This window comes from Equus asinus, unplaced genomic scaffold (assembly GCF_041296235.1).
Source record: "Equus asinus isolate D_3611 breed Donkey unplaced genomic scaffold, EquAss-T2T_v2 contig_132, whole genome shotgun sequence".
NCBI lineage: Eukaryota > Metazoa > Chordata > Mammalia > Perissodactyla > Equidae > Equus > Equus asinus.
In genome coordinates this window covers 1-19,227 of record NW_027224775.1, presented here as the reverse complement: position 1 = coordinate 19,227, position 19,227 = coordinate 1, and the positions used below count along the sequence as shown (strand labels likewise).

General features: G+C 75.6%; 13 non-coding genes across 13 annotated transcripts; 5 read left to right on the top strand and 8 right to left on the bottom strand.

Moving 5' to 3' along the window:
* Positions 1–2,672: 2,672 nt before the first annotated feature.
* TRNAE-CUC (transfer RNA glutamic acid (anticodon CUC)) lies at positions 2,673–2,744 on the bottom strand. Its single transcript has one exon. It is a non-coding gene; the product is annotated as a tRNA-Glu (tRNA).
* A 303-nt stretch (positions 2,745–3,047) lies between these two features.
* Positions 3,048–3,119, bottom strand: TRNAG-UCC (transfer RNA glycine (anticodon UCC)). Its single transcript has one exon. It is a non-coding gene; the product is annotated as a tRNA-Gly (tRNA).
* A 746-nt stretch (positions 3,120–3,865) lies between these two features.
* On the bottom strand, positions 3,866–3,937 carry TRNAD-GUC (transfer RNA aspartic acid (anticodon GUC)). The gene has a single exon. It is a non-coding gene; the product is annotated as a tRNA-Asp (tRNA).
* A 538-nt stretch (positions 3,938–4,475) lies between these two features.
* TRNAL-CAG (transfer RNA leucine (anticodon CAG)) lies at positions 4,476–4,558 on the top strand. The gene has a single exon. It is a non-coding gene; the product is annotated as a tRNA-Leu (tRNA).
* Positions 4,559–6,360: 1,802 nt separating this feature from the next.
* On the top strand, positions 6,361–6,431 carry TRNAG-GCC (transfer RNA glycine (anticodon GCC)). The gene has a single exon. It is a non-coding gene; the product is annotated as a tRNA-Gly (tRNA).
* Positions 6,432–9,406: 2,975 nt separating this feature from the next.
* TRNAE-CUC (transfer RNA glutamic acid (anticodon CUC)) lies at positions 9,407–9,478 on the bottom strand. Its single transcript has one exon. It is a non-coding gene; the product is annotated as a tRNA-Glu (tRNA).
* Positions 9,479–9,777: 299 nt separating this feature from the next.
* TRNAG-UCC (transfer RNA glycine (anticodon UCC)) lies at positions 9,778–9,849 on the bottom strand. The gene has a single exon. It is a non-coding gene; the product is annotated as a tRNA-Gly (tRNA).
* A 746-nt stretch (positions 9,850–10,595) lies between these two features.
* Positions 10,596–10,667, bottom strand: TRNAD-GUC (transfer RNA aspartic acid (anticodon GUC)). Its single transcript has one exon. It is a non-coding gene; the product is annotated as a tRNA-Asp (tRNA).
* A 538-nt stretch (positions 10,668–11,205) lies between these two features.
* On the top strand, positions 11,206–11,288 carry TRNAL-CAG (transfer RNA leucine (anticodon CAG)). Its single transcript has one exon. It is a non-coding gene; the product is annotated as a tRNA-Leu (tRNA).
* A 1,802-nt stretch (positions 11,289–13,090) lies between these two features.
* TRNAG-GCC (transfer RNA glycine (anticodon GCC)) lies at positions 13,091–13,161 on the top strand. Its single transcript has one exon. It is a non-coding gene; the product is annotated as a tRNA-Gly (tRNA).
* A 2,976-nt stretch (positions 13,162–16,137) lies between these two features.
* Positions 16,138–16,209, bottom strand: TRNAE-CUC (transfer RNA glutamic acid (anticodon CUC)). Its single transcript has one exon. It is a non-coding gene; the product is annotated as a tRNA-Glu (tRNA).
* A 299-nt stretch (positions 16,210–16,508) lies between these two features.
* TRNAG-UCC (transfer RNA glycine (anticodon UCC)) lies at positions 16,509–16,580 on the bottom strand. The gene has a single exon. It is a non-coding gene; the product is annotated as a tRNA-Gly (tRNA).
* A 1,356-nt stretch (positions 16,581–17,936) lies between these two features.
* Positions 17,937–18,019, top strand: TRNAL-CAG (transfer RNA leucine (anticodon CAG)). The gene has a single exon. It is a non-coding gene; the product is annotated as a tRNA-Leu (tRNA).
* The last annotated feature ends 1,208 nt before the right edge of the window (positions 18,020–19,227 follow it).

Genomic DNA, 19,227 nt, shown 5'->3' with positions numbered 1-19,227 from the left:
GACACTCTCCCCGCAGCACACGCGGGCCCATGCACGCCCCACCTCCTCACGCTCCGCCACCTTTCCCCGCTCTCTGGCTCGCTCTGACCCCGGCCGGCAAGTTACGCGGCGTTGGCACTGCCGGCAGGAAGGAACGTGCCGCTCCTACGGGTGACCCACCGCCTTCTCCCGGAGGGTCCCCGTGTCCTGATGGCGCGCCCTCGAGTCTTTCCAAAGAGTTCCGCGAGATCGTCACCATGCACGCCCGCCGTGTGTTCACCTGATCCCCGCTCGGCCCGCCATCGGTTGCCAACGCTCGCCGGGCCCCTCCACCACCGAAACCACCTGCGCCGCCACTGCCACCCAGTCCACCCACCCCGCCCCTCCCCCCCTTCCCCCCGGCGCCAGCACCACGTCCACCCCGCGTCAGCACCGGCACCACGACGAATCCTCGCCGCCACCCCCGCCCCCAGGACGCCCCGAGGACACTGCCAAGCCCGCCGCCGCCACCCCAGCCTGCAAGCCCCAAGCCGCACCCCAGCCCCAACCCCTCCACCTCCACCCTCCCCACCCCCCTACTGCTCCAACACCCCGACGCCTGTCAGGCCCCTCCTCCCCGCGCCCCCACTTTCCAAATCCTTCCCGGCCGGGGATCCTCCGTTCCGTTGGTCCCTTTGGCCTCTTCTCAACTCAACCCCCAACGCACACCCGAGACGCGACTCTCTGTCCCCAGGACAGGTCGTTTCTGTCTCTGGGGCAGGGGCATTCCCCGCCCTTGCCCGCTCCCCACCCCTCCTCTCACCCTACTCCTTAGCCTCACCACCTCGCAGCGCAGCACAGCCAGTCTCGCCCGCCGGCGTCCTCTCCCACCGCAGGGGCTTCCGTCTTCCTCGCACCGGAGCCCACTGCCCCTGCTTGCCACCCGCCGCTCCTTACGGCCTCCAGGCCCCCCCGCCCCACCATCCGCCAACAACCCCGCGGACCCTGTGGTCCTCTCTCGCACGACCCGCCCCGAGGACTCGCTTCCCCCGGCCCTGTCCCCCCTCCCCCGCTCAGGCCCCTCGTCCCCACCCCAACCCTAGATCTCACCCGCCGCCACCCGTGCCGGCCAAGGGGCCTGGCCGCCCGGAGCCCCTGCCTGAGCGGCCCGTTCCCGCAAGCCCCGCACCTCCTCCGGGCCCGCGGCGCTCCGCTCGCACACCCGGGACTCCTCCTCACGCCACCCACCGCGCGGCTCACCGCCGTGCCCTCTTCCTGGGGTCACTTGGCCCTGTGCCCTGACCCGCGTGGGGGGCCACCCACCGGGACCGACGCCTCCATCCCGCACCGTCTCCCGCCCCCGCACGCGCACGCCCAGCACCCCGGCCGGGCCCGTGGGGGAGCTTCCCGCGCTCACGGGCGCACCCCTATGCCCACCGGGGGCGCCTTGGCACAGGGGAGAACGGCTCTGTCAAAGTCCAGCGTGGGGCCCGCGGCAGCTTCCTGCCGCTCATCGGCTCGGCCCTCCCCTCTGCCTCGGCCGGAACCGGTCCCTGGACAGATACTCAGCTCCGCTGGCTCACGGCGGCGCGCCCGTCGTGGCGGCAAGGGGCCGGAGAGCTGCCATCTCCTTTGGGGAGCAGCCGCAGGAGAAGATGGATGCGGGGCTGGAGAGAGGGATGGCGTGGGTGGACGCCGAGGCGGGAAGGGGAACGCCGTCCAAAGTCCCAGCTCGGTGGGGGGAGGGGCGTGGGGGAGGCAAGAGTTCCGGGGAACGCCCCGGCCACTTGGCCATAGGACGCGGAGCGTCGCTGAGGCCACTGGAAGAAAACGCTGGCCACCCCCGCCACCCGTCCGCCCCCAGCCCCTCCCCACCTGCTTGCCCGTGGCGTTTTCCGGAACGGCCTCCTGTAGCTCCCTGCTCTGTCTCCTCCGCGGCGGGCTGGTCTCGCTAGCCCGACGGACGGACGGGTCGAGGGTCACTGGCCCATCTCCGCCTCTCGGGCGCCGCGGCCGGGCCCTCGGCTCCCACGCCCGCGCGAGACCCAGACGCCCCTGGCGCCCAATCGCCGGGCCCCCGGGACACGCAGCGGGCCCAGGACCCGGCAGGCGGCGGCGGGAAAGCTGCCGGCGCCTTGGCTGGCGCGAGGGGCGAGGCCAGGGACCACAGGTCTCGGCAGGTGGCCCGACCGGTCCAGGGAGACCCCTGCCCCCTCCCGCCCGCACCCCCAGCCCCAGCCCCCACCGGCGGCCCCACCTCGGGAGGGACCAAGGGGCGGCTTGGGGGCCGCGAAACTGTCGCGGCCGAAGCCAGGCTGCGGGAGAGTCGAAGCGCGTGCGGGGGCCGGCGGCGGGGCTGTGCGCCCGCGGCCACGGCGGGAGAGAGGCGGCCCCAGCCACCGAGGAAGAGGGGAAGCGAGGCGAGCGTCCGAGGAGGAGGAGGAGGAGGAGGAGGGGAGACGCCCAGGGGGCGAGCGGGGGCCGAAAGGTCTGCCGTTGGCAGGGGTGGAGGGGGCGTGGCAGGGTCAGGGCTGGACGTGGCGGGTGGCCTTGTCGGGAGGCCGAGGCCAGGGGGCGAGGGGCGAAGCGAGCGAGCTCCGGCGCGGGCTAAAAGTGTGCGTGGTGGGGGGAGGGGTCGCGGCCGCCCGCGCCGCGCCGGGGAGGCGGAGGTCGGGCGGCCGGCAGGCGGGCGGGCGGAGAGGAAGAAGAAAGGCTTCCCTGACCGGGAATCGAACCCGGGCCGCGGCGGTGAGAGCGCCGAATCCTAACCACTAGACCACCAGGGAGCGTCGGGCTTCGCGCCTCGCCTGCGCCTCCTGGACCCGGGGCCCGCAGCCCGCCCGCTCGCCGCTCCCTCGCCGCCGGGGCCCCCTGCCTTGCGCAGGCCAGCCGCCCGCCGCCCCGGCCCAGGCACGCGCCCTCGCCGGCTTCCTGCTCGCCGCGCCCTCAAAACGCTGCGCGCGCACACACGCACACACACGCACACACACACACACACACACACACACACACGCACAGCCGCACGCCCGCCGCCCGCCGCCCGCCTCCGGGGCGGGAGGGCCCCGCAGCTCGGCAAAAGGTCGGCCCGCTGCGTTGGCCGGGAATCGAACCCGGGTCAACTGCTTGGAAGGCAGCTATGCTCACCACTATACCACCAACGCCGCACAGCCCGGCCTGCCCCGAGACGCCGGCCCGGGGCTCGCGCCACAGCAGTCCGGCCGCCGCCGCCGCCGCCGCCGCCGCCGCCGCCTGGCGCAGCCCTGCTCCGACGCCCCGCCCGCCCGCAGCGCGGCGCTGCCACCGGCGCCACCAACCGCCGCCCCGCGCCAGCGCCAGCGCCGCGCCCGACGCGGCAGCCCTCGTCCGCCGGGACGGACCGCCTCTGGGGGGCGCCCTCGCTGCCGCGCCACCAAGCGACCGCCATTCCCACGCCGACCGCCCCGCCAAAGCCCCGGCCGGGCGCCCGCCCTCCACCGTCCGGCTCGCCCCAGCCCCTCTCCACAGGCTGCTCGGCGAGGCAGCTGCGCGCACCGAGAGAGGACCCACCCGCCGCCCGTCCCGGCAGCTGTGCAGCTGTGCAGCGCGCGTCGCGCGTCGCGTCGCGTCGCAGGGAGCCCCGTGCGCCAGCCGCTGGGGGCGGGCCGCTCGTCGGGCGCTGCGGGGAGCAGAGGAAGCCTTGGCTCGGCCGTGCCGAACGACCGCCGCCCGACGGCGAGGGGGCCTCGGGGAGGGGTCCCCGTGGGCAGGCCGGGCACGGGTTGGCGGCCTGCGCCTGGCTGGAGGGCGGGGCAGGGCGAAGAAGCGCCCTCGGGGGCTGGAGGGCGGGGCGCGGCAGGGCGAAGAAGGGCCCTCGGGGGCAAGCGGCCGGACGCAGAGCGGCGCCAGCCACCAAAAAGGGACGTCTTGCCTCCCCGTCGGGGAATCGAACCCCGGTCTCCCGCGTGACAGGCGGGGATACTCACCACTATACTAACGAGGACGGCGGCGGCCGCCCCGGCGCCCGACCGCTCTCCGGCTGCCTGCCGACGCCGACCCCCGCCCTCGAGGCCCTGCCCGCCACCGGTGCCCGGCACGTGTGCCCCATCCGACCCGACAGCCAAACGACCGCGTCATCCAGCAAAGCGGCCCGCGGCCCGCACACGACCCCGACCGCGCGCCCGGCCCTGGCGGCGGCGGCGACGGCGGCTGGAAATGCCGAGTCTGCGCCGCCTCTTGCCTCCCGTGCGGAGATCGCGCCGCGAGGAAGAGGCCCTCTCGAGAGGGCCAGCGAGGCGGCGAGGAGAAGGGGGGCGCGCGCCGGGCCGCGGCCTTGTCCCGGCCGGCGCCCGGGGTGGGCGACGGGGCGGCGGCGGCGGTGGAGCCGGGCGAGTCCGCTGGCCTTGCTCCCCGTCGGCCGGCGCGCGCGTCCCGTCCGTGGCGCGCCCACAAAGACGCCCGCCAGGCGCCGCGGGCGGCCAAGGGCCCCGCCGGCCGCGTCGGCTCCCAGCCAGGCGAGCGGCCACGCGCCCAGGCCCGCCGTCAGGATGGCCGAGCGGTCTAAGGCGCTGCGTTCAGGTCGCAGTCTCCCCTGGAGGCGTGGGTTCGAATCCCACTCCTGACACGCCGACCTTTTGGCCCGCCCAACCAACGCCCGCCTACCCGGGCCTCCCGCACACCCGAGCGCCGCCCTTGGCCGCCTTCCTGGCCGGCCCGGGCTGGCGCTCCGGCCTGTGGCCGCCGCGCCAAACTCCAGGCCCCTACACGCACGCCTCTCCACCCCACCCGCTTCTCACGCCCGCCGCTGCGCGGGCCTGGCGCACTCAGCCCAGGAGGCTGCCCCAGCGCCTCGAACCCACTGGCAACCGGCCTTCCCGACACAGCGCGCGCGCCCCCGCCCACTCACTCACACACCCTTCCCACCGGACCCCACACGCGGGGGCTTCAGGACTTCGCGCCCCATCGTTCCTCGCCTGCTCTCCCCTTCCCCCTCCGCACACGAGCCCCCCCATTAGGGGGGTTGTGTAGCCCTCCCTCCCACTCGCGCTCCCACTCCCACTCCCACTCCCCCTCCCCCACCCCACCCCACCCCACCCCACCCCACCCCACCCGACCCTGCGTGAGCAAAGCCCTCCACGGGTCACCCTCCGACTTCTGCCTGGCGCACAGCGCCTCGCTCTTGGAGCGCCACGCCTGCGCAACGGGCGGCACACCGTCCAACACGCTGTCCTTTCCCACAGCCCCCGGCCGCCCGGCCCGCCCATCCTCTCCACACCCTGCTCAGGTCGCCGTCCCCATCTCGGTGGCCTGTGGTGCCCACCACGACTTTTCACCTCGGGGCCTCGCCCGGGCCACACATGCCTGCCTCCCGGGCCCCACGCAGCCCGGCCTTCTGCTCGCCAGCCCACCACAGCGCCCTCCCTGCACGGGGCCTGCCTGGCACGCGGGCCCAACCCGGCAAGCTGGCTCCGGGGAGCAGCGAGCCGAAGCCCTGGATCCCCGTCGCCCACACGCCACGTCGGGCCCACGGCCGGGGCCAAGCCCCGTCTGCACGCGCGAAGGCGCCTCGGGGGCCCAAACCCACGACGACACGACGGCGCGCCTCCTCCGCGGGCGGCCCGCCGGCCGGCAGCCACTCTGCCAAAGCGCGCCCGCCATCCAAGACCGCGCTCCTGCCTCGCCACCAACGCACCCCGGAGCCGGACCCTTGCGGGCGAGCCGTCGGCCAGAGCGCAGGCGCCAGGCTCAGGCCCCTCGGGTCTCTTGGCCTGAGCGCCACTCAGCGGCGGGCGGCCGAGGCGGCGCTCCCCAGCCTGCGGCTCCCACGGCCGCCCCCACGCCACGGCCCTCCCGCCCAGCCCAGCCCTGCCCAGCCCTGCCCAGCCCTGCCCTGCCCTGCCCTGCCCTGCCCTGCCCTGCTCTCGTCCGGCAGGCCGCGCCGTTGGCGCCCGCGCACGGCCACGCGCCCAGCGCACCCGCGGGGAAGCCCGCCGCCCAGGGGACTTGGGCACGGGCCCGTGGGTCGTCGAAGGGAACGTCGCCCGCCACAGATCGCCGCCCCTCGTTGGCACTCGAGCGCGGGCCAGGCTGGGCGCGGCTCCTGGCTTCCTCCGGCGACGCCGGCAGGGTCGCGGCGGCCCTGGGCCGGACACAAGGCGCGGGATGGGCCGAGGCCGCCCCGCTCTGTCGCGGCTCCTCCGCGCCTCGGCGCACAGGTGCCACCGCGCCTCCGGGTCTCCCTGCTCCGCACCCCCCTCCTACCGCGCCCGCCCCCGAGCGCCCTCCAGGGCCCCGCAGCCTCTCTTCCAGCTGCCCCGTCCGCCGACTGGCTCGGATGGAGGAGATGGCCCCGCAGGGCCGTGACCAGTGTCGGGCGGCTGGTGGCGAGCGCCGCTGGGGCGGCGCCTGGTGGCGCCGGCCACCGGTGCATGGGTGGTTCAGTGGTAGAATTCTCGCCTGCCACGCGGGAGGCCCGGGTTCGATTCCCGGCCCATGCAGCACCCCGTCCCCTTTTGGTCCCGCGGCCCCGACGTCCAGCTTAGGCTGCCTCTCTCCTGCGCTCGAGGCCGCCCCCACACACCAACACCTTCCGCCCGCCCCGGGCCCTCGCTCTCGCCCTGGAGACAAAAGTCCCCCCCCCTCCGCCCCCAAACACGCACCCCGGGAACCAAACGCCCGCCCCCCAAACCCCCGTGCCCTGACACATTCACGGCCCAGCCACTCTCGTGCCCGCGCACCTTCCTTCCTTGTCCCTCTTCTTTTCCTTCCCGTGACCCCGCTCGAGTCACGCGTTTCCCTTCGAGGGACACTCTCCCGCAGCACACGCGGGCCCATGCACGCCCCACCTCCTCACGCTCCGCCACCTTTCCCCGCTCTCTGGCTCGCTCTGACCCCGGCCGGCAAGTTACGCGGCGTTGGCACTGCCGGCAGGAAGGAACGTGCCGCTCCTACGGGTGACCCACCGCCTTCTCCCGGAGGGTCCCCGTGTCCTGATGGCGCGCCCTCGAGTCTTTCCAAAGAGTTCCGCGAGATCGTCACCATGCACGCCCGCCGTGTGTTCACCTGATCCCGCTCGGCCGCCATCGGTTGCCAACGCTCGCCGGGCCCTCCACCACCGAAACCACCTGCGCCGCCACTGCCACCCAGTCCACCCACCCCGCCCCTCCCCCCCATCCCCCGGCGCCAGCACCAAGTCCACCACGCGTCAGCACCGGCACCACGACGAATCCTCGCCGCCACCCCCGCCCCCAGGACGCCCCGAGGACACTGCCAAGCCCGCCGCCGCCACCCCAGCCTGCAAGCCCCAAGCCGCACCCCAGCCCCAACCCCTCCACCTCCACCCTCCCCACCCCCCTACTGCTCCAACACCCCGACGCCTGTCAGGCCCCTCCTCCCCGCGCCCCCACTTTCCAAATCCTTCCCGGCCGGGGATCCTCCGTTCCGTTGGTCCCTTTGGCCTCTTCTCAACTCAACCCCCAACGCACACCCGAGACGCGACTCTCTGTCCCCAGGACAGGTCGTTTCTGTCTCTGGGGCAGGGGCATTCCCCGCCCTTGCCCGCTCCCCACCCCTCCTCTCACCCTACTCCTTAGCCTCACCACCTCGCAGCGCAGCACAGCCAGTCTCGCCCGCCGGCGTCCTCTCCCACCGCAGGGGCTTCCGTCTTCCTCGCACCGGAGCCCACTGCCCCTGCTTGCCACCCGCCGCTCCTTACGGCCTCCAGGCCCCCCCGCCCCACCATCCGCCAACAACCCCGCGGACCCTGTGGTCCTCTCTCGCACGACCCGCCCCGAGGACTCGCTTCCCCCGGCCCTGTCCCCCCTCCCCCGCTCAGGCCCCTCGTCCCCACCCCAACCCTAGATCTCACCCGCCGCCACCCGTGCCGGCCAAGGGGCCTGGCCGCCCGGAGCCCCTGCCTGAGCGGCCCGTTCCCGCAAGCCCCGCACCTCCTCCGGGCCCGCGGCGCTCCGCTCGCACACCCGGGACTCCTCCTCACGCCACCCACCGCGCGGCTCACCGCCGTGCCCTCTTCCTGGGGTCACTTGGCCCTGTGCCCTGACCCGCGTGGGGGGCCACCCACCGGGACCGACGCCTCCATCCCGCACCGTCTCCCGCCCCCGCACGCGCACGCCCAGCACCCCGGCCGGGCCCGTGGGGGAGCTTCCCGCGCTCACGGGGCGCACCCCTATGCCCACCGGGGGCGCCTTGGCACAGGGGAGAACGGCTCCGTCAAAGTCCAGCGTGGGGCCCGCGGCAGCTTCCTGCCGCTCATCGGCTCGGCCCTCCCCTCTGCCTCGGCCGGAACCGGTCCCTGGACAGATACTCAGCTCCGCTGGCTCACGGCGGCGCGCCCGTCGTGGCGGCAAGGGGCCGGAGAGCTGCCATCTCCTTTGGGGAGCAGCCGCAGGAGAAGATGGATGCGGGGCTGGAGAGAGGGATGGCGTGGGTGGACGCCGAGGCGGGAAGGGGAACGCCGTCCAAAGTCCCAGCTCGGTGGGGGGAGGGGCGTGGGGGAGGCAAGAGTTCCGGGGAACGCCCCGGCCACTTGGCCATAGGACGCGGAGCGTCGCTGAGGCCACTGGAAGAAAACGCTGGCCACCCCCGCCACCCGTCCGCCCCCAGCCCCTCCCCACCTGCTTGCCCGTGGCGTTTTCCGGAACGGCCTCCTGTAGCTCCCTGCTCTGTCTCCTCCGCGGCGGGCTGGTCTCGCTAGCCCGACGGACGGACGGGTCGAGGGTCACTGGCCCATCTCCGCCTCTCGGGCGCCGCGGCCGGGCCCTCGGCTCCCACGCCCGCGCGAGACCCAGACGCCCCTGGCGCCCAATCGCCGGGCCCCCGGGACACGCAGCGGGCCCAGGACCCGGCAGGCGGCGGCGGGAAAGCTGCCGGCGCCTTGGCTGGCGCGAGGGGCGAGGCCAGGGACCACAGGTCTCGGCAGGTGGCCCGACCGGTCCAGGGAGACCCCTGCCCCCTCCCGCCCGCACCCCCAGCCCCAGCCCCCACCGGCGGCCCCACCTCGGGAGGGACCAAGGGGCGGCTTGGGGGCCGCGAAACTGTCGCGGCCGAAGCCAGGCTGCGGGAGAGTCGAAGCGCGTGCGGGGGCCGGCGGCGGGGCTGTGCGCCCGCGGCCACGGCGGGAGAGAGGCGGCCCCAGCCACCGAGGAAGAGGGGAAGCGAGGCGAGCGTCCGAGGAGGAGGAGGAGGAGGAGGAGGGGAGACGCCCAGGGGGCGAGCGGGGGCCGAAAGGTCTGCCGTTGGCAGGGGTGGAGGGGGCGTGGCAGGGTCAGGGCTGGACGTGGCGGGTGGCCTTGTCGGGAGGCCGAGGCCAGGGGGCGAGGGGCGAAGCGAGCGAGCTCCGGCGCGGGCTAAAAGTGTGCGTGGTGGGGGGAGGGGTCGCGGCCGCCCGCGCCGCGCCGGGGAGGCGGAGGTCGGGCGGCCGGCAGGCGGGCGGGCGGAGAGGAAGAAGAAAGGCTTCCCTGACCGGGAATCGAACCCGGGCCGCGGCGGTGAGAGCGCCGAATCCTAACCACTAGACCACCAGGGAGCGTCGGGCTTCGCGCCTCGCCTGCGCCTCCTGGACCCGGGGCCCGCAGCCCGCCCGCTCGCCGCTCCCTCGCCGCCGGGGCCCCCTGCCTTGCGCAGGCCAGCCGCCCGCCGCCCCGGCCCAGGCACGCGCCCTCGCCGGCTTCCTGCTCGCCGCGCCCTCAAAACGCTGCGCGCGCACACACGCACACACACACACACACACACACACACACACACACACGCACAGCCGCACGCCCGCCGCCCGCCGCCCGCCTCCGGGGCGGGAGGGCCCCGCAGCTCGGCAAAAGGTCGGCCCGCTGCGTTGGCCGGGAATCGAACCCGGGTCAACTGCTTGGAAGGCAGCTATGCTCACCACTATACCACCAACGCCGCACAGCCCGGCCTGCCCCGAGACGCCGGCCCGGGGCTCGCGCCACAGCAGTCCGGCCGCCGCCGCCGCCGCCGCCGCCGCCGCCGCCTGGCGCAGCCCTGCTCCGACGCCCCGCCCGCCCGCAGCGCGGCGCTGCCACCGGCGCCACCAACCGCCGCCCCGCGCCAGCGCCAGCGCCGCGCCCGACGCGGCAGCCCTCGTCCGCCGGGACGGACCGCCTCTGGGGGGCGCCCTCGCTGCCGCGCCACCAAGCGACCGCCATTCCCACGCCGACCGCCCCGCCAAAGCCCCGGCCGGGCGCCCGCCCTCCACCGTCCGGCTCGCCCCAGCCCCTCTCCACAGGCTGCTCGGCGAGGCAGCTGCGCGCACCGAGAGAGGACCCACCCGCCGCCCGTCCCGGCAGCTGTGCAGCTGTGCAGCGCGCGTCGCGCGTCGCGTCACGTCGCAGGGAGCCCCGTGCGCCAGCCGCTGGGGGCGGGCCGCTCGTCGGGCGCTGCGGGGAGCAGAGGAAGCCTTGGCTCGGCCGTGCCGAACGACCGCCGCCCGACGGCGAGGGGGCCTCGGGGAGGGGTCCCCGTGGGCAGGCCGGGCACGGGTTGGCGGCCTGCGCCTGGCTGGAGGGCGGGGCAGGGCGAAGAAGCGCCCTCGGGGGCTGGAGGGCGGGGCGCGGCAGGGCGAAGAAGGGCCCTCGGGGGCAAGCGGCCGGACGCAGAGCGGCGCCAGCCACCAAAAAGGGACGTCTTGCCTCCCCGTCGGGGAATCGAACCCCGGTCTCCCGCGTGACAGGCGGGGATACTCACCACTATACTAACGAGGACGGCGGCGGCCGCCCCGGCGCCCGACCGCTCTCCGGCTGCCTGCCGACGCCGACCCCCGCCCTCGAGGCCCTGCCCGCCACCGGTGCCCGGCACGTGTGCCCCATCCGACCCGACAGCCAAACGACCGCGTCATCCAGCAAAGCGGCCCGCGGCCCGCACACGACCCCGACCGCGCGCCCGGCCCTGGCGGCGGCGGCGACGGCGGCTGGAAATGCCGAGTCTGCGCCGCCTCTTGCCTCCCGTGCGGAGATCGCGCCGCGAGGAAGAGGCCCTCTCGAGAGGGCCAGCGAGGCGGCGAGGAGAAGGGGGGCGCGCGCCGGGCCGCGGCCTTGTCCCGGCCGGCGCCCGGGGTGGGCGACGGGGCGGCGGCGGCGGTGGAGCCGGGCGAGTCCGCTGGCCTTGCTCCCCGTCGGCCGGCGCGCGCGTCCCGTCCGTGGCGCGCCCACAAAGACGCCCGCCAGGCGCCGCGGGCGGCCAAGGGCCCCGCCGGCCGCGTCGGCTCCCAGCCAGGCGAGCGGCCACGCGCCCAGGCCCGCCGTCAGGATGGCCGAGCGGTCTAAGGCGCTGCGTTCAGGTCGCAGTCTCCCCTGGAGGCGTGGGTTCGAATCCCACTCCTGACACGCCGACCTTTTGGCCCGCCCAACCAACGCCCGCCTACCCGGGCCTCCCGCACACCCGAGCGCCGCCCTTGGCCGCCTTCCTGGCCGGCCCGGGCTGGCGCTCCGGCCTGTGGCCGCCGCGCCAAACTCCAGGCCCCTACACGCACGCCTCTCCACCCCACCCGCTTCTCACGCCCGCCGCTGCGCGGGCCTGGCGCACTCAGCCCAGGAGGCTGCCCCAGCGCCTCGAACCCACTGGCAACCGGCCTTCCCGACACAGCGCGCGCGCCCCCGCCCACTCACTCACACACCCTTCCCACCGGACCCCACACGCGGGGGCTTCAGGACTTCGCGCCCCATCGTTCCTCGCCTGCTCTCCCCTTCCCCCTCCGCACACGAGCCCCCCCATTAGGGGGGTTGTGTAGCCCTCCCTCCCACTCGCGCTCCCACTCCCACTCCCACTCCCCCTCCCCCACCCCACCCCACCCCACCCCACCCGACCCTGCGTGAGCAAAGCCCTCCACGGGTCACCCTCCGACTTCTGCCTGGCGCACAGCGCCTCGCTCTTGGAGCGCCACGCCTGCGCAACGGGCGGCACACCGTCCAACACGCTGTCCTTTCCCACAGCCCCCGGCCGCCCGGCCCGCCCATCCTCTCCACACCCTGCTCAGGTCGCCGTCCCCATCTCGGTGGCCTGTGGTGCCCACCACGACTTTTCACCTCGGGGCCTCGCCCGGGCCACACATGCCTGCCTCCCGGGCCCCACGCAGCCCGGCCTTCTGCTCGCCAGCCCACCACAGCGCCCTCCCTGCACGGGGCCTGCCTGGCACGCGGGCCCAACCCGGCAAGCTGGCTCCGGGGAGCAGCGAGCCGAAGCCCTGGATCCCCGTCGCCCACACGCCACGTCGGGCCCACGGCCGGGGCCAAGCCCCGTCTGCACGCGCGAAGGCGCCTCGGGGGCCCAAACCCACGACGACACGACGGCGCGCCTCCTCCGCGGGCGGCCCGCCGGCCGGCAGCCACTCTGCCAAAGCGCGCCCGCCATCCAAGACCGCGCTCCTGCCTCGCCACCAACGCACCCCGGAGCCGGACCCTTGCGGGCGAGCCGTCGGCCAGAGCGCAGGCGCCAGGCTCAGGCCCCTCGGGTCTCTTGGCCTGAGCGCCGCTCAGCGGCGGGCGGCCGAGGCGGCGCTCCCCAGCCTGCGGCTCCCACGGCCGCCCCCACGCCACGGCCCTCCCGCCCAGCCCAGCCCTGCCCAGCCCTGCCCAGCCCTGCCCTGCCCTGCCCTGCCCTGCCCTGCCCTGCCCTGCCCTGCTCTCGTCCGGCAGGCCGCGCCGTTGGCGCCCGCGCACGGCCACGCGCCCAGCGCACCCGCGGGGAAGCCCGCCGCCCAGGGGACTTGGGCACGGGCCCGTGGGTCGTCGAAGGGAACGTCGCCCGCCACAGATCGCCGCCCCTCGTTGGCACTCGAGCGCGGGCCAGGCTGGGCGCGGCTCCTGGCTTCCTCCGGCGACGCCGGCAGGGTCGCGGCGGCCCTGGGCCGGACACAAGGCGCGGGATGGGCCGAGGCCGCCCCGCTCTGTCGCGGCTCCTCCGCGCCTCGGCGCACAGGTGCCACCGCGCCTCCGGGTCTCCCTGCTCCGCACCCCCCTCCTACCGCGCCCGCCCCCGAGCGCCCTCCAGGGCCCCGCAGCCTCTCTTCCAGCTGCCCCGTCCGCCGACTGGCTCGGATGGAGGAGATGGCCCCGCAGGGCCGTGACCAGTGTCGGGCGGCTGGTGGCGAGCGCCGCTGGGGCGGCGCCTGGTGGCGCCGGCCACCGGTGCATGGGTGGTTCAGTGGTAGAATTCTCGCCTGCCACGCGGGAGGCCCGGGTTCGATTCCCGGCCCATGCAGCACCCCGTCCCCTTTTGGTCCCGCGGCCCCGACGTCCAGCTTAGGCTGCCTCTCTCCTGCGCTCGAGGCCGCCCCCACACACCAACACCTTCCGCCCGCCCCGGGCCCTCGCTCTCGCCCTGGAGACAAAAGTCCCCCCCCCCTCCGCCCCCAAACACGCACCCCGGGAACCAAACGCCCGCCCCCCAAACCCCCGTGCCCTGACACATTCACGGCCCAGCCACTCTCGTGCCCGCGCACCTTCCTTCCTTGTCCCTCTTCTTTTCCTTCCCGTGACCCCGCTCGAGTCACGCGTTTCCCTTCGAGGGACACTCTCCCGCAGCACACGCGGGCCCATGCACGCCCCACCTCCTCACGCTCCGCCACCTTTCCCCGCTCTCTGGCTCGCTCTGACCCCGGCCGGCAAGTTACGCGGCGTTGGCACTGCCGGCAGGAAGGAACGTGCCGCTCCTACGGGTGACCCACCGCCTTCTCCCGGAGGGTCCCCGTGTCCTGATGGCGCGCCCTCGAGTCTTTCCAAAGAGTTCCGCGAGATCGTCACCATGCACGCCCGCCGTGTGTTCACCTGATCCCGCTCGGCCGCCATCGGTTGCCAACGCTCGCCGGGCCCTCCACCACCGAAACCACCTGCGCCGCCACTGCCACCCAGTCCACCCACCCCGCCCCTCCCCCCCTTCCCCCGGCGCCAGCACCAAGTCCACCACGCGTCAGCACCGGCACCACGACGAATCCTCGCCGCCACCCCCGCCCCCAGGACGCCCCGAGGACACTGCCAAGCCCGCCGCCGCCACCCCAGCCTGCAAGCCCCAAGCCGCACCCCAGCCCCAACCCCTCCACCTCCACCCTCCCCACCCCCCTACTGCTCCAACACCCCGACGCCTGTCAGGCCCCTCCTCCCCGCGCCCCCACTTTCCAAATCCTTCCCGGCCGGGGATCCTCCGTTCCGTTGGTCCCTTTGGCCTCTTCTCAACTCAACCCCCAACGCACACCCGAGACGCGACTCTCTGTCCCCAGGACAGGTCGTTTCTGTCTCTGGGGCAGGGGCATTCCCCGCCCTTGCCCGCTCCCCACCCCTCCTCTCACCCTACTCCTTAGCCTCACCACCTCGCAGCGCAGCACAGCCAGTCTCGCCCGCCGGCGTCCTCTCCCACCGCAGGGGCTTCCGTCTTCCTCGCACCGGAGCCCACTGCCCCTGCTTGCCACCCGCCGCTCCTTACGGCCTCCAGGCCCCCCCGCCCCACCATCCGCCAACAACCCCGCGGACCCTGTGGTCCTCTCTCGCACGACCCGCCCCGAGGACTCGCTTCCCCCGGCCCTGTCCCCCCTCCCCCGCTCAGGCCCCTCGTCCCCACCCCAACCCTAGATCTCACCCGCCGCCACCCGTGCCGGCCAAGGGGCCTGGCCGCCCGGAGCCCCTGCCTGAGCGGCCCGTTCCCGCAAGCCCCGCACCTCCTCCGGGCCCGCGGCGCTCCGCTCGCACACCCGGGACTCCTCCTCACGCCACCCACCGCGCGGCTCACTGCCGTGCCCTCTTCCTGGGGTCACTTGGCCCTGTGCCCTGACCCGCGTGGGGGGCCACCCACCGGGACCGACGCCTCCATCCCGCACCGTCTCCCGCCCCCGCACGCGCACGCCCAGCACCCCGGCCGGGCCCGTGGGGGAGCTTCCCGCGCTCACGGGGCGCACCCCTATGCCCACCGGGGGCGCCTTGGCACAGGGGAGAACGGCTCCGTCAAAGTCCAGCGTGGGGCCCGCGGCAGCTTCCTGCCGCTCATCGGCTCGGCCCTCCCCTCTGCCTCGGCCGGAACCGGTCCCTGGACAGATACTCAGCTCCGCTGGCTCACGGCGGCGCGCCCGTCGTGGCGGCAAGGGGCCGGAGAGCTGCCATCTCCTTTGGGGAGCAGCCGCAGGAGAAGATGGATGCGGGGCTGGAGAGAGGGATGGCGTGGGTGGACGCCGAGGCGGGAAGGGGAACGCCGTCCAAAGTCCCAGCTCGGTGGGGGGAGGGGCGTGGGGGAGGCAAGAGTTCCGGGGAACGCCCCGGCCACTTGGCCATAGGACGCGGAGCGTCGCTGAGGCCACTGGAAGAAAACGCTGGCCACCCCCGCCACCCGTCCGCCCCCAGCCCCTCCCCACCTGCTTGCCCGTGGCGTTTTCCGGAACGGCCTCCTGTAGCTCCCTGCTCTGTCTCCTCCGCGGCGGGCTGGTCTCGCTAGCCCGACGGACGGACGGGTCGAGGGTCACTGGCCCATCTCCGCCTCTCGGGCGCCGCGGCCGGGCCCTCGGCTCCCACGCCCGCGCGAGACCCAGACGCCCCTGGCGCCCAATCGCCGGGCCCCCGGGACACGCAGCGGGCCCAGGACCCGGCAGGCGGCGGCGGGAAAGCTGCCGGCGCCTTGGCTGGCGCGAGGGGCGAGGCCAGGGACCACAGGTCTCGGCAGGTGGCCCGACCGGTCCAGGGAGACCCCTGCCCCCTCCCGCCCGCACCCCCAGCCCCAGCCCCCACCGGCGGCCCCACCTCGGGAGGGACCAAGGGGCGGCTTGGGGGCCGCGAAACTGTCGCGGCCGAAGCCAGGCTGCGGGAGAGTCGAAGCGCGTGCGGGGGCCGGCGGCGGGGCTGTGCGCCCGCGGCCACGGCGGGAGAGAGGCGGCCCCAGCCACCGAGGAAGAGGGGAAGCGAGGCGAGCGTCCGAGGAGGAGGAGGAGGAGGAGGAGGGGAGACGCCCAGGGGGCGAGCGGGGGCCGAAAGGTCTGCCGTTGGCAGGGGTGGAGGGGGCGTGGCAGGGTCAGGGCTGGACGTGGCGGGTGGCCTTGTCGGGAGGCCGAGGCCAGGGGGCGAGGGGCGAAGCGAGCGAGCTCCGGCGCGGGCTAAAAGTGTGCGTGGTGGGGGGAGGGGTCGCGGCCGCCCGCGCCGCGCCGGGGAGGCGGAGGTCGGGCGGCCGGCAGGCGGGCGGGCGGAGAGGAAGAAGAAAGGCTTCCCTGACCGGGAATCGAACCCGGGCCGCGGCGGTGAGAGCGCCGAATCCTAACCACTAGACCACCAGGGAGCGTCGGGCTTCGCGCCTCGCCTGCGCCTCCTGGACCCGGGGCCCGCAGCCCGCCCGCTCGCCGCTCCCTCGCCGCCGGGGCCCCCTGCCTTGCGCAGGCCAGCCGCCCGCCGCCCCGGCCCAGGCACGCGCCCTCGCCGGCTTCCTGCTCGCCGCGCCCTCAAAACGCTGCGCGCGCACACACGCACACACACACACACACACACACACACACACACACACGCACAGCCGCACGCCCGCCGCCCGCCGCCCGCCTCCGGGGCGGGAGGGCCCCGCAGCTCGGCAAAAGGTCGGCCCGCTGCGTTGGCCGGGAATCGAACCCGGGTCAACTGCTTGGAAGGCAGCTATGCTCACCACTATACCACCAACGCCGCACAGCCCGGCCTGCCCCGAGACGCCGGCCCGGGGCTCGCGCCACAGCAGTCCGGCCGCCGCCGCCGCCGCCGCCGCCGCCGCCGCCTGGCGCAGCCCTGCTCCGACGCCCCGCCCGCCCGCAGCGCGGCGCTGCCACCGGCGCCACCAACCGCCGCCCCGCGCCAGCGCCAGCGCCGCGCCCGACGCGGCAGCCCTCGTCCGCCGGGACGGACCGCCTCTGGGGGGCGCCCTCGCTGCCGCGCCACCAAGCGACCGCCATTCCCACGCCGACCGCCCCGCCAAAGCCCCGGCCGGGCGCCCGCCCTCCACCGTCCGGCTCGCCCCAGCCCCTCTCCACAGGCTGCTCGGCGAGGCAGCTGCGCGCACCGAGAGAGGACCCACCCGCCGCCCGTCCCGGCAGCTGTGCAGCTGTGCAGCGCGCGTCGCGCGTCGCGTCGCGTCGCAGGGAGCCCCGTGCGCCAGCCGCTGGGGGCGGGCCGCTCGTCGGGCGCTGCGGGGAGCAGAGGAAGCCTTGGCTCGGCCGTGCCGAACGACCGCCGCCCGACGGCGAGGGGGCCTCGGGGAGGGGTCCCCGTGGGCAGGCCGGGCACGGGTTGGCGGCCTGCGCCTGGCTGGAGGGCGGGGCAGGGCGAAGAAGCGCCCTCGGGGGCTGGAGGGCGGGGCGCGGCAGGGCGAAGAAGGGCCCTCGGGGGCAAGCGGCCGGACGCAGAGCGGCGCCAGCCACCAAAAAGGGACGTCTTGCCTCCCCGTCGGGGAATCGAACCCCGGTCTCCCGCGTGACAGGCGGGGATACTCACCACTATACTAACGAGGACGGCGGCGGCCGCCCCGGCGCCCGACCGCTCTCCGGCTGCCTGCCGACGCCGACCCCCGCCCTCGAGGCCCTGCCCGCCACCGGTGCCCGGCACGTGTGCCCCATCCGACCCGACAGCCAAACGACCGCGTCATCCAGCAAAGCGGCCCGCGGCCCGCACACGACCCCGACCGCGCGCCCGGCCCTGGCGGCGGCGGCGACGGCGGCTGGAAATGCCGAGTCTGCGCCGCCTCTTGCCTCCCGTGCGGAGATCGCGCCGCGAGGAAGAGGCCCTCTCGAGAGGGCCAGCGAGGCGGCGAGGAGAAGGGGGGCGCGCGCCGGGCCGCGGCCTTGTCCCGGCCGGCGCCCGGGGTGGGCGACGGGGCGGCGGCGGCGGTGGAGCCGGGCGAGTCCGCTGGCCTTGCTCCCCGTCGGCCGGCGCGCGCGTCCCGTCCGTGGCGCGCCCACAAAGACGCCCGCCAGGCGCCGCGGGCGGCCAAGGGCCCCGCCGGCCGCGTCGGCTCCCAGCCAGGCGAGCGGCCACGCGCCCAGGCCCGCCGTCAGGATGGCCGAGCGGTCTAAGGCGCTGCGTTCAGGTCGCAGTCTCCCCTGGAGGCGTGGGTTCGAATCCCACTCCTGACACGCCGACCTTTTGGCCCGCCCAACCAACGCCCGCCTACCCGGGCCTCCCGCACACCCGAGCGCCGCCCTTGGCCGCCTTCCTGGCCGGCCCGGGCTGGCGCTCCGGCCTGTGGCCGCCGCGCCAAACTCCAGGCCCCTACACGCACGCCTCTCCACCCCACCCGCTTCTCACGCCCGCCGCTGCGCGGGCCTGGCGCACTCAGCCCAGGAGGCTGCCCCAGCGCCTCGAACCCACTGGCAACCGGCCTTCCCGACACAGCGCGCGCGCCCCCGCCCACTCACTCACACACCCTTCCCACCGGACCCCACACGCGGGGGCTTCAGGACTTCGCGCCCCATCGTTCCTCGCCTGCTCTCCCCTTCCCCCTCCGCACACGAGCCCCCCCATTAGGGGGGTTGTGTAGCCCTCCCTCCCACTCGCGCTCCCACTCCCACTCCCACTCCCCTCCCCCACCCCACCCCACCCCACCCCACCCGACCCTGCGTGAGCAAAGCCCTCCACGGGTCACCCTCCGACTTCTGCCTGGCGCACAGCGCCTCGCTCTTGGAGCGCCACGCCTGCGCAACGGGCGGCACACCGTCCAACACGCTGTCCTTTCCCACAGCCCCCGGCCGCCCGGCCCGCCCATCCTCTCCACACCCTGCTCAGGTCGCCGTCCCCATCTCGGTGGCCTGTGGTGCCCACCACGACTTTTCACCTCGGGGCCTCGCCCGGGCCACACATGCCTGCCTCCCGGGCCCCACGCAGCCCGGCCTTCTGCTCGCCAGCCCACCACAGCGCCCTCCCTGCACGGGGCCTGCCTGGCACGCGGGCCCAACCCGGCAAGCTGGCTCCGGGGAGCAGCGAGCCGAAGCCCTGGATCCCCGTCGCCCACACGCCACGTCGGGCCCACGGCCGGGGCCAAGCCCCGTCTGCACGCGCGAAGGCGCCTCGGGGGCCCAAACCCACGACGACACGACGGCGCGCCTCCTCCGCGGGCGGCCCGCCGGCCGGCAGCCACTCTGCCAAAGCGCGCCCGCCATCCAAGACCGCGCTCCTGCCTCGCCACCAACGCACCCCGGAGCCGGACCCTTGCGGGCGAGCCGTCGGCCAGAGCGCAGGCGCCAGGCTCAGGCCCCTCGGGTCTCTTGGCCTGAGCGCCGCTCAGCGGCGGGCGGCCGAGGCGGCGCTCCCCAGCCTGCGGCTCCCACGGCCGCCCCCACGCCAC